Below are 14,155 nucleotides of genomic sequence, written 5' to 3'. Positions count from 1 at the left end.
TTCTCTTCCTCTATCGAATTTTGAACGGTTTTGTGGATTGTCAGAAATCCTTGGTTCAATCAATCTTCGTGTACCGTCTAACACTAGATCAAGGGACCTGTTTGGACGTCTTCATCATGCTACTAACTACGAGATGAACACCACGATTAACCGAATTCAGAGACTTGGGAATTTTGTTGCTGGGGAAGTTGACTTCTTTCATAATGCCATCGCCTCCTTTAAAAGAACTTCCTTGGCCATCTATAGAACAGCGTTACACTCCTTAACGCATTTTCGCAACGTAGCATGCTGTTATTTATTAATTTGTTTTGTAAAAAATATTGTATTATTATAGATATTTATATTTTAAATATTGTTATGATATTGCTTCATTTTTTAACTGTTGTTATGTTATTGTTATCAAATGATTTATTATTAAGTTAAAAATGCTAATTATTTACTGCTGTTATTGCTATTTATATTATTTATTTTATATCGCTGTTATTAAATTATTTATTATTATATTGTTGTTATATATTATTTATTTTTAATACGTTGTTGATATGTTATTATTATTACGTCGTCTGCATTTAAATGATTATTACTATGCTATTAATTGAAGTTATTCTTGTACTATAATCATAATTATTTACTATTGATTATTCTATTCAGCTTTTTCTACTAATTTGTGCAATTTTTGTATATAATGGGTTTACCGTGAATAAGTAAATAAATTATCAGCTGAAGAGGGCGGGGGTTAATTGGAATTGTCGGGAGAGGGGAAAGAATGAAGGAAAAAACAAATTAAGGGTAATTGTTACATAAAACATATTCTTGTTCCAAACTGTTGTTTATATAAATTAAAAGTAACAGATTAATGTTTAATAAGCCAAAAATGTGTTTGATGATCAAATAAAATGAAAAATACGCCATTCCATTGTCTAGTTCATTGCCGTTGACGCTTAAGGGACGAGAGACCAGGTTCTGAATCTCTTAGATATCTTTTTGGTACGTGTTTTTTTTATATCTTCAGTGTAAAGGTAGGATGGTAGTAAAGGATGATCTTCTTCATCATTTATGCTAACATCTTCTTTTTCAATAGGTCTGGCATTTGTGGAAGTACCACTGCAGTTGCTGCAGACAGAGAAAACATCCCAGCACCTGCAGAGTGCAATACTGTATAGTAATCATTGAACTTTCAGAATATTAAATTCAAAATCTCATCCGGAGCAGCTGGATCTTGGGTTGTACTGAGGACGAAGCAATACATTACATTTCGCTCCTACCCACAATCCTCTGAGCTAGGCTGATATTACCTAGCAACTGTTGAATCTGAAAGTAGCACCGGCAATTACAATGTTTGGCTCATCCCTCGGATAGTGGGAAGATAAGACCTTGGGTATCAGACTTCTGCCACAGAAACTTACCAGAATCATTCGTTCATTGGGTCACAGACAAAATTAAAATTGAGTTTATCAACAACCACTCCGATTAAAAATTATATTTTTATTGATTCTGTGACCAATTTTAAGAGAAACGTGTTTTACGTTTTAGCGTGATCATATTGTTTATATTTAATCGTTAGTTGAGAGTACAGTACGTTATTCCTTTAATTCAGAATATTTTTGTGTTATACAAAATATGTTTTGTAGAATAATATGAACTTTGTTTTAATAAAGTGACTGTTGCAACATACTCTCTCAGGTTTGGAACTATTTCCGACTCTTTGTATCTTCCTGTGTAAATACATTTGTGACATACAGCAGCGTTTTCCTTTTGTAGTTCTTGTCACAAGGTTCAGGAATAAGTGCCTAAATATAGTAATGTATCATACAGGAATTGTACAGAGTAAATTCATTGTTGTGACAATATTAGTTTTTCATAAATTTTATTCTTATTTATATATATATATATATATATATATATATATATATATATATATATATATATATATATATATATATATATATATATATATATATATTTTATTTGTCTATGAAGAATAATTTTTAATGTAATTGAAGTTATCATTTAAGTTAATTATTGAACTTTCGCATATAGCAGTTTCATAAAGTATTAGTTCATAACAGCAGATAAAAAAATGTTTTACACTAATTTTTAGCGACTTCGATAAAAATGCACCCCATCCTGTTTAAATTCGAGAACACATTAATGTAGTATTGAAATGCTGATTAAAAATATAATTGTTCTGTTAAATGTTTCTTAAAATCTAATACTTGTTATAGTACAAGTTAAAGCGAATACTTTATTACTGAATTCACTCGTACTTTTGAAATAATGAACACACCCACACCATGTGTCTACCATTGATCGGGTGTACTACGTCACAGGATCACGCCACTTTCCGCCTACCTAAATACGAGATTTCATTGGTCCATTCTTGGGTTGAAAATACGACAGCCTGTGGGGAGGCGTGGTTTTATAAATCCAAATTGTACTGGGAGTTCGCCGAGTGCGTGTGTGTATGTCAAGTCTTCTAGTGCAAGTGTTTCGTTGATTGAACTTGTAGTTTAATAATTTTGGTTTAGCGACATTTATTATCGGTAAAACCTGAGTGGACTAGATATTTTATTCCATCGTATACTTGGCTTTGTAGATTTGACAGGAGAGAAAGATCAAGGTTAACAACGAATATTTTAAATCATTGTGAGTATATATTTTTAAGTTTATTTTATAGTTTATTACTTTCTGGTTCATTGCATTTTAAATATTTATAGTGCTCAGTGTTTTTTCATCTTTTGTGTATAGTTAGTAAGAGATTGTGACATTTGCGTTGAGTTGTAAGTAGTAATTTTGTATAATTGTATTTAAAAATTTAGCCTTTATAGACTGTTTTAGTCACTTTTCATTCAAAACATCAACAAAAATAGTGAAGCGGTCCTTTTAAATTAGTACCTAAAATAAAGTTGCCTGATTGTCCTATTAGCCTATTTTAATGTTTTATTTCTTTGACAGTAATTATTGCTGTATGAGACCTTAATAACTTTTTAAATAACTTAATCATATAAAGGTTATTGACTTCGAAGGAAATATAGTATTATATGTATGAAAAGGTGACCTTCAGAGTTTGCCCATTTCTAATTATATAATTTTTAATTTCGCTGGTTTGGTCTCATGCCCAATAGTAAAATATGAAATTATGTTATCGCCGGACTTCCTCCTTTGGAAGCACCTATGACCCCAAATATTTTACTCCACAGATTTTGACTAATTTTGTTATTAAACATTAATAGTTATCCCCCCTAATTCCGCAGAATGTCATGATGAGAGATGTGTGGTCAGCGCCTAATGGGTGAAGAGAAGTATGATAAACGGATCCGGTTTTTATATTGCTTTTAAGTTAGAACGAATCGAACATAATTAAAACCCAATTATAATGATATACCTCATAAATAATAGTGTAAAAGAACCATATAATCTTCATACAAATAGTAATTAGGATAGGTAAATAGGAAAAATTGAGGGTAGGGTAGGGCTACGATAAGAATTTTTTATATATCGAAGAATGTAGTCTTCGATACCTAATATTCGCATCTCAAATCCTAGACTATCAATTGATATAAAAGTATCTTTAGTCCTCAATAACAATCATATGTTTTAAATTAAAATATGAATTTAATATTTACAGTGATCAAACAAGTTATTATAACAAAAATTAGGAAAACTGAAGACTACCATATTTGCTCCTCTTACAGTTACAGTTGTTTCTTTCCCACAAATTTCACATAATGGGGTGTTCGGTACGAGTCCAACATGTTGAAGCCACAAAAACAATATATTTTATTTATGTTTTATCATCTTTCAAAGCAATGTTGTGTAGTTTTCTAAAATTGACTGCCATTTATCAGGGATGCTACAGGTCAGGGAAATCAGGGAAGTCAGGGAAAAATAAACAGGACTGGAAATCAGGGAAAAGTCAGGGAATCCGGTCTCAAGTCAGGGAATCCGGTCTCAAGTCAGGGAATTTCGACGTTGGTCAGGGAAAAATATAAAATCCCTTTACACAAATAAACTTACTGCCGCCGCGCCGAGTCCAAGCCTGCAGACGACCGCTTTTTAGCCTCAACACCGCTTTTTTCCACCCATTAATTGCCAAAAACCCTGGGGATTGCGTCGAAAAAAGTCAGGGAAAAATGAAAAACTTGGTCTGGAAATCAGGGAAAAGTCAGGGAATTTCATTATTGGACTCCAGTAGCAACCCTGTTTATAATAATTAAAATTACTTTTGTAAAATTGAAATATTACCCTACGTGTATTATTTTAGTGTTGATATAGACTATTTAAGTTAAATTCAAAATAATTAATCAGTATCGATTGATTATATCGATGGTTATGATTAAGTAATATTGATTGCCAATTTCGATATAAAAACCGCTTATCGTACCCTACCCAAAATTGAATTTAAATAATAAAGAAACTATAATAACTAAAAAACAGTGAAACCAAGACTAATACAATGTATTGTCTTTTGATGCTTGTTCGGCTAGATTTCTCAATTAGTTTTATTTAGATGGAATCACATCAAATGTTATGTTTACAATCTGAAAATGCATTACGATGCTACAGATGATTTAAGTAAATTATTCGGATTAATTTATCATATCGCCTGCTTATACCGATGGTCGTAATTATGCAATATTGTTTGTTAATATGAATAAAAACCTGGTACACTTATCACAGTCTTTACCTTGAGAAGTTGTACTAGTAACAATAAAATAATAATGTTTAAATTTATGTAAACACAGGTAAGAATCCACAGTACTATAAATAACAAAAATACTATTTCAGATATATCAAATGAATCAAAGTAAACTGTCCCTATCAGCTATTTGTTATCTCTGATATATGTAGGGCATGTATGTATTATAGGTAGAAAAATGTTAATTGTAACCTTTACAAGCGCTTTTGTAATCTGAGCTTGGATTTGGGTAATACTTTGAGGGATGTTTTTCCTTCTCCGCCAGAAGTGCATGGTGGTGATGAAGTCCAGGGGTATATCTGATTGGTAATTTGTCAAGTAGATCATGTTGGAAGGTCTGGTACGACAAATCGTCAAGTCAGCAAGACAATTATTCTTTGTTTAAAGTTTGTTATTGACGTTGGAAGGTTTGAAAGGATAACAGACATTTGCCATAGTTATATGTTACAAAAGGTATAACACAACATTTCGAGGATTGGAGTCTATCCTCTTTGTCAGGTTGGGGGGGGGGGGTAGTAGTTATTAATAAATTCAAAAATAAAGGACAGTAAGAAGAAAAGAAAGGAAAGAAAATGGTTCAAACATACTCAAATGCTGCTTGGAGTCTAGTCCAGGCATTGTCACTGCATCTAGGATGGAAGTACTGACATGCAAGTCCTTCTTTTCTTCTTTCTGTTTATTATTTTTGTATGTATGTAAAATAATAAGTTGTCACTTCCCCCACCTGACAACTTAGGATAGATTCCAATCCTCGAAATGATGTGTTATACCTTTTGTAACATGTAACGATGGCAAACGTCCAAAATCCTGTTAACCTTTTCAAGACATAGATGGTGAAAACTGATAACTCATTCAGTAGTAACAAGCGTGAATATTTCCCAGCGCATGTAATCAGAGACAGCATGTAACTAACTCAGTGTTCAAATTAGGTTTTTGTTTTTGACATATAAAGAAGAGTTGGGTTGGGTACATTTCAACTTAAGCTATATTTTTTACTGATAGTAAATATGGACTTTACTGACTAAGGAATTTAAGAGGTATGTTGTCTTTTGTTATTAGAGGTAATATAGTTTCTGAACTTCATCAGTGAATCAAGTGAAATTTACTGATAAGCATTATATTTTCAAATATATAAAACGAGTACACAGTCGTATGTAGGCTTTTATTTAATTACTACATCGTATATAGCTGGTTTTTTAGCATTGAGAGTTACGGAAGTTTCAAGCGGATTTGACAAAATTTGTCTTATCTAGGAATTGGTTTTATCGAGGTTCATATTAATGAGGTTCGACTGTAGAATGTAGTATGGATTTGAACTTATACATGGGTTTCTGTGCAAGAACAACAGTTTAGAAGTTGCAGATTTAGAACATTTTGAACTAAACAAATTTTTCACAGAACATAAATGGGATTTAGCCAAAATAGTTTAGGGAGGTTGTTACAGAATGATATACTCAAATCAATGCATTTGATCAGATGTATGAACTGAAAATCCAACAAGATTTATGTAATGATGTAATTAAAGAGTAAAAAAAAAGCCATGAGGTTGCTAAGTGGTTAGCATTTCAAATTACTGCCTTTGAAACTTAGATTCAAATCCTGGGCACGGCTTTTTCACATGCTAACACTTGATTGACAGAGGTGATGCGATATAAGCGGTTCCAGACTAGAGTTTAATAAAAAATGGTTCAGGTAAAAAAAAAAAAATGGGATGATGATTTTATTAATTTTGGTGAATTTAATCAACTAATAAATAAGTTCGCACAAATGTTACATTCTTCTGTTTGCAGTACTCTCACTCAAGCATAAGTATTAAAATTAATATTTTTTAAATACGTCTTAATGGATATATTATAACTTTAACAAATATTATCGAGTGTATTTATTTGTGTTTAAATCGTATTTAATTAAAGTGTTTAATTTAAATTGTGTATTTATCTATGTTTACTACTTTGTACAACAGTGTTGTTTCTTGTGATATGTGGCCATTTGTTGCAGTGTTTGGAAGTTGTTGCTACAACTGTGACATACAACATGTCTATTTTCATACTTACAGTTATAAATACTTATTCCCTTGATAGTCTGACGCTATTGCACCAGACAGAATTGAATGTTATATAATTACAACCTTTGCTAGCTATTGATAGTCTGACGCTATTGCACCAGACAGAATCGAATGTTATATAATTACAACCATTGCTAGCTATTTTGCAGTTGAAAACAAGAACTCATTCAAGTTATTATTTTTTTAAATTCTGTTAGGGTACACTTAAATATAAAGATGGGGCTAGTAACAGTTATGGAGGGGTATAGTACCTGAATTCTCTGATTATCTGTTTTAATCCTTCTTCAAGAGCCACATATCATAATTTGGTCTCTGTCCATTGTATCTCTATATTGAGGAATATTGAGAAAATACTTAAAAGACGATTCATCTGATTGCATTTCTAATTTTTTTACTGCAGGTGACCTTAGCATTCTTAACGTTTTATTTGTAAAAATTGTCATATTACTAAATCAATTTATTTTTCATATTTATATAAGTTACGTTGAATTTAATTCAATTATTTGTTCTATTTTTTTTAATTTTTGCCTTGAAATTTAATCATTTGGTTTCTCTTTTTATTAAATAAAGAGTTTTATTATTTAGTATTATTCCATTGTAAAAACTTTTTAACATCATTGGATGTATATGCACCGTTTAAATATTCACAATGTTTTAATATTTGTTTGATGGTGTAGATAAGTTGCTTGGAGATCTTGTTGAAAACTGTTATTATTTTTTCCATAATTATATTGAGGGGAATGATGACATTGTCAATTTAAGAAATAGTCTTGTGCGAGTAAAGTAATAAAGGTAGGATTGGGAACATAAGGTAACTTTTGATACTTTTTACATTTTTATAATATTTTTAACACTGGCTATTTAGTTTTTTGGACATTGGAGAAAATTATTATTTCTTATACCTGTTATTGGGTTGAAAGAAGATGCTTTTAAACAATATAAAGAGATTTAATAATGGTTTTATACTGTAATAAGTTGACCTATCTGAAGAAATGAGACTAAAATCAGTCTTCATTTACTTCAGTAGATGTAAAGGTGCAACTTTTCAAGTGGGTGCTGATTACTTCAGTGTATACAACTTGATAAATATTTCATTTGGCTTCGTGCTGCTGTATTTCTCAAAGTGGATAATGAATCTTTTTTTTATCTGAAACTGATTTTTATCTACAAGTTTCTCATTGAAAGTTTTTTTCTAGAAATCATAATTTTTTAATTTTTGCATATTACTTACTATTTATACCATTATTTTGAGACCACAATCAAAAGACACATTTACAGAAATATTTTAAATGTAAAAGTATGATACAATGATAATGTTATATTTTAATATTTAGGTAACATTTGAAGCTTCTTTACACATTCCTCTAGAATGTCATATTACATTCAAACAGAATTCCATTGTTTCGAGATTAACATGTCAGGTGAAGTATGTGCTTTTGTCATAAAATGAAGGGTTGAAACAGGTTAGGGCTTCTAGAGTCATGTACTCGAGTTAGATTCTATAACGACTTGGATTGTAGATATTAATATTCCAGATTATTAATATTTAAATTATCAATGAGACATCCAAGACGATATAAAATATTTTTTTGATTAGTAAGCTCCGAGTCTTAATATTCAGTACAATTTATTACTAAATTGTTGTTTAATACCAGATAACTATTAAATATTATCTGGTTTGTCTAAAATAAAAATCACAGTTCTAAATAAAAACAATGGATTTATTTTAAACTGGCAAATTAATAATAAGTTCAACGTTTCAGAATTTTTCATCGCTCTATTTTCTCAAAGAATTGACAAACCGTTTAGTAAATTTAAAAGTTTCTTTGGCAAGAAATAAAAATATTAATCAAATATATCAAACTAAAATCAGAGCTCCTCTTCTAAAATAAAATAATAAAGTTTTAAAATAAAAATCAAATACCACTTGGAAATAACTAAAATAAAAATGTTCACTTCCAAGTTCACTCACAATTTAAAAATAAAAATTAACCTTAACTTTCAAGTCTCTGCAATTCAGATTACAACTCTCTCAAACAATTATTAAAGTTCAATTAATTACCAATTAACAACTCACAATAAAACAGTTCCAATTAAATACGAGTATTAATAAATTACTAAATTTCCAAATTTCAATTAAAGTTATTGACAAAGTTCAATTTTAATTCACCTTTCTTGCAAGTTTGAACCAAGTGTAACTTGTATGATTCTATTATGCTCTATTGTTCATTGAGAATTAATTATGCAGATTGCTCTGTAGTTTCTATGAATTTAATTTTTTCCTATAAAAAAAAGACAACAAAATTAATTTAATATCAGATCTGGAAGACTATTTCAATAAAACATACAATAAATTTGGTGCTTACCTCAAAATCCCTCGCAGAAAAAAAATTAAGAAACACGGCGCACTGTAATCAACTTAATACATGAAAATTACCAAAAGAAGGGCGAAAATTATGAGTTGGCACTTATATACTCCCCCCCTCTAATCAATTCTGCTGGACATCCGCGGTGTTCTCTCATTGGTCCAGCTGTATCAAACAAGGAGAACAATAGCCGTAACAAGACAAGTTCTAATCAATTCAAGGCAGTGAACCGCCTTCCTAACAATTTAAAATTACCAGTAGTAACTTGCGAAAGGATTACATATTCGTTTTTACCCTGACTTTTCACAATATAATTTAAAATTAAATCCCAATATTTCGTTCCCAAAATTTTCATTTAATTTAACTTTTAATAAGAAAAAAAAAACCAACGTAGCTTTAAAAACGCTACAGATTCATGTTCTGGGAGGGGAAGGGGGCAATAGATCTATCTATTTATCATAGGATATATGATTTCAAAATTCTTTTAGCTTGTAATTATTGTTAAGTAGCCCATTAAACTGGTATTTTGATGTTTATGGGACATGATTTTTGGTTTTCTGAAGAAGAAAAGCGTTTTTTTGTTTGTGTATTATGCAGTCAGGTCAGAAAATTAAAAAAAAAAAATCCTCTACACTGGTCTTAGCATCAGCAGTTTTAATAATCTCTAATTTTAATTTTCGTGTGAAAGTGTCAGATAATGCATTAATTCATGTACTTGAAAATATTGTACCTGTCTGTCTGGTTATTTGCATGATATTTCAAGAAACATTTCATCTCAATTTCAACCAACGCAATTGTTCATTCAGCAAAGAGTCATACAACATCAACCATCCTCACAGAAGAGAATAAGTGCACATCTAGTGTTTAGAGTAGATCCAGTTTCTATTTATTAAGCAAAAAGAATGAGCGAGCAGTTGAATGTCGCTTTCAAAAGTGAAAGTAGGGGTCTCGGGTTTCTGTCTCTCACCAGAGTCACATGTCTGCAACTTCTCCTTCTCTTTCCGGTTATTTCCGTTTATTATATGTGAGGAGTTTTATTGATTATGTATCAAACATTGATTAACATTAATTAATCTAAATGACTTATCAAAAACTTAGTGTAAGGAATATATTTAACACAAGTTTTGCATCTTATCATAATAGTATGAAAGTTGAAAAATTAAACAAGATTTTATGATTTATTATAAACCAAGCAATAGAACCCTGAATACTCAAATTTAGAATATTTGGGTCATGCTGTTGAGGAAAGTACAAGTAAATGATAGCTTCAGTATTGGAAGTGATGTTGTGGAAAGAGCAATTACTCCATACTAAATTGTGTGAGAAAAGACAGTGCTATTACTTTATAAATACCGAGAACGTAAATGAAGCCATGTTTAATTTACGGACTAGAAATAACTTAGTACAATCTACATATAGAGAATTTGTTTTTGTATTTGGTCATAATTTTATTTTATTTATTTATTTTATTACTCTTGGGCAATTTAATTGCAAAAATATGTGTGTATATTTTGCCTACACACAGTCTTTTATTACCTTACACTCTTACGTAAGTTAGTACAGAAAATGTTCTAAAATTGCTTACAAACCATCAAAGATGAAACTCTTTCTTTGGTAGGTTCCAAATATAGAATCTTTAAACAAGAGTAACTGACCTCTGGATGGAAACAATGTGAATGGATATTTCCTTCCATGTGACCTCCAGCTGTTATTGTGATGAAGGAATTTTATTGGTCAGCTGCTACTCAAGGTCATATAGATCAGTAGGAGCCCCTGTCACTACAGCTTGCAGGCTTCTCTTGAGTCTTTTGAATGGACTGACATCAGATGTTTGTTTGGCTCATTATGTTCAATATCTTGCCATATACAAGGACAAAATTTGTGGCTAAATAGTTACACTGACTAAACAAGAATTACTGTCTTTTTCGTTGAAGTGGGAGTAATTTTTTCTGGGTAATTGATTTATTTTGCGTTTACATAATTGATATTGTTTTCTTCTATAGCCTACTCATATATTTTGCAAGATACAGTGAAGTAACCTTTCCAACAATCTTGAAATAAATGTTAACTTATTGAATGTGATACCTTACTTTCAAATTGTTACATTAAGGATTTGGTATGTAGATTGTATTTGTTTTATTTCAATGGATGAGTTCCTTTTAGAGTATAGATTTGAACCATAACTAACTGTGCTATAATTTATAATTTAAACAAGTGTTCGAGTTGCTAACAAAATTATTTAACCATTTAATAACTCCCTTTATTAAGACAGAATACGTCAGCTGCTGGCCATGCATATTATGGAGCTCTATTATGGCTCTGCTTTCAATATGGAGCTTATGTTTTAAACTCCATTATAAGTAGGAACTTGTATCAAAGTCTATCAGCTTTTCACTTCAGAAACAGATTTTACTTTGTCAAATGCTAATTATCGTTAAACATATAATCAGTTAATATTAATATTCATAGTTTATTTTCACTATAGATTTTCACGTAAGAAAATCTATTTATAGCATTAGTACAAAATACATAACGTTTTACACAGTTATGTTTACTAAAATTTAAAATTAAAAGATTAAAAAATTATATTTTTTAGTTCTGTAATCAGAACATGGAAAAAATAAAAATGTACTAAATATCAAATTAATTATTGAACCCTTTAATTTATTAAAAAATGTACTAAATATCAAATTAATTATTGAACCGTTTAATTTATTAAAAATTTACTAAATATCAAATTAATTATTGAACCCTTTAATTTATTAGAAATGAACAGTAAAAAAGGACTAATTAACTTTTAATCCAGGTTATAAAGTGAGAGTACCACACTTGGGTGTAAATACTGTACATATGGCACTACTAGGTTCTTTGTTTATTCAAATGATGGTATTTGCTGTATGTAAAATGTATGCTGCAAACTTATGGTCCTGCAATGAATTTCCATTTGTATATACATTACTAACTTGATATTGTACAAAATTTAACTGTACTTATTCCTTTCTTCACCCTTTTTGATGGTGGCTGAACTGCATATACAGCAATTTCTATTTTACTTGTTTGAAAGTTTAAAATAATTGGATGATTCATCTGTGTCTCCTCCATTGTGCTTTCAGCAATTCACATTGTTATCATGTTTTAACTTATACAATGTACTACAACTTTTGAAATAAGTTCCCCATGCTCTTAAGGATATTTCAGTGTAAATCTTATACATACTTAATTGTACTGTGGACATTCGACAATATGGAAGTTGAGATCAAAAGTGGTTTAAGTAAAATAATTGCTTACATTAAAATTTCTTTGTAAAAAATCCAGTTATTTTGTATAATATCATACAGTTCCTAATTAATTGGAAAAACTTTTCATTTAAACACATTAATGAAAATTTGGACCATTAAAACCAATTTTTTAATGTATCAGATTTGTACACGAGAAATAATAATACCGACTACTATAGTGGTCTTGAATAATATCTTAAAATTGTCTTTTCTGAATGATATATGCATATATTGACACACTACTTTTCAATTGAAAGATATCTTGAATGACAAATATGAAACTGAAATTGATAAGAAGACATTCAACATTCTAAGGGGTTAATATAATCTTATCTGTGGTTATTGATAGTGACACAACAGCATTGACTCTTGTTATCTAACAAATGAAATACTTTATAAAAGGATTGATTGTTTAGTCAGCTTTACTTTCTCTCCAGGACTTCAGAGAATTACAGTAGTTACGGAAGTTTTAGATTGACATTATATTTACACTTAAAGTTCAAACTCAACAAATAATTTTAACGCAGGCAATGAGAGAGATATAACATGACAACACAATAGAAATACAATAAACCGGTATAATGTGGTATCGTTGGACCTGACATAACGTGACAAAAGACTTATCGCTCAAACGGACAGACAGATCCTATAAGCTCAAAATCAATTAAGTTCTGACTTGTACCAAGGGAAACATATATACAAAGTTTGAAGCCATTAGGACCTTTTATCAAGAGTTATCTCACAGATGGACGGACAGACAACAACATGATTTTAAGAAAGCCCTTTTGGGATCTTAATTAGACCACCAAGACAAAATATTCATAACCTTACAGCAAGGGAGACAGCACAAAAATAGTTTTTTCTTAATAAGCTTAAAAAATAATTGCATTTCAATATTGCCTGCTTTTGCACATAACTTTATGAGTGAATGTGTGAGATAAACTTGTAAGGATAAATCACTACAATAACAAGGAGGTTGATGTCAAGAAGGTGTTTATCAGGTCACCAGAACCTCATTATTATCTCTCCCAGTTAGGGTAAGCATAACAGTGTGGGGATCTGGTTGCAACATAACAGACTAGGTTACTCTGAGAATAGCCAATTGGAACACAACTGACTGGGAAAACCAAATACAAAAATTGGCAATTTTTCTCAATAGAGAGCTTAGATTTTATCTCAAAGTTTTGTTATTAATTTTGTAAGTAATTTCAAACAGTTTTTCCTAATAATAACTTTAAGGTTTCAATTTCTGGTTATTAATAAAAATGTAATATTTTATTAATTTCAAAATAAGTTTGAATTTTTTATTAAGTAAAATTTGGCAGCTATGATTAAACTATATTCATTGTCATATTTAATTGTGTTATTATTACCAGATATCAGTAAAACTTTTCTTTTTAGGGAATTCTTTTTACACTATTGGCATTTTAATCATATATACCAGTCATAGTATATATTATGTTGGTATAGTAGTTGTTGAACACGTCTTAAAGGAGAGGTCGGTTCAAAACCATCTGTAAATTGGTATTTTTATTCAAATTGAACTAGTTACCTCTCGTTTAAAGCCACAGACTTACTTCTATTCTACAATACAGTTCAAGATGCAATTAACACCTAAATATAAAATGCCTCACACGAGTTTCTTGGAGGAAACCAAAGACATGCAATGTTCAAACATCATCATATATCATAGTTCAGTTCTAACAAGTTCTTCCTTTTTGAAAGTAAAATAGAGTCAAGTACGCAA

The 14,155-nt window shown here is 30.2% G+C and overlaps 1 protein-coding gene across 1 annotated transcript in view; it reads left to right on the top strand.

Annotated features, from left to right (window-relative positions):
- The first annotated feature begins 2,423 nt into the window (after nt 1-2,423).
- Nucleotides 2,424-14,155, top strand: part of LOC124364972 (fatty acid CoA ligase Acsl3) — a 78,860-nt gene continuing 67,128 nt past the window's right edge. The window contains exon 1 of the mRNA XM_046820826.1: nt 2,424-2,646. The gene's annotated coding sequence lies outside the window, so the exon portion shown is untranslated. The remainder of the gene's footprint in view (nt 2,647-14,155) is intronic.

This window comes from Homalodisca vitripennis, chromosome 6 (genome assembly GCF_021130785.1).
Source record: "Homalodisca vitripennis isolate AUS2020 chromosome 6, UT_GWSS_2.1, whole genome shotgun sequence".
Classification (NCBI taxonomy): Eukaryota; Metazoa; Arthropoda; class Insecta; order Hemiptera; family Cicadellidae; genus Homalodisca; species Homalodisca vitripennis.
Note: the sequence above shows the minus strand (reverse complement) of the source record. Positions and strands in the feature narration are given on the sequence as shown.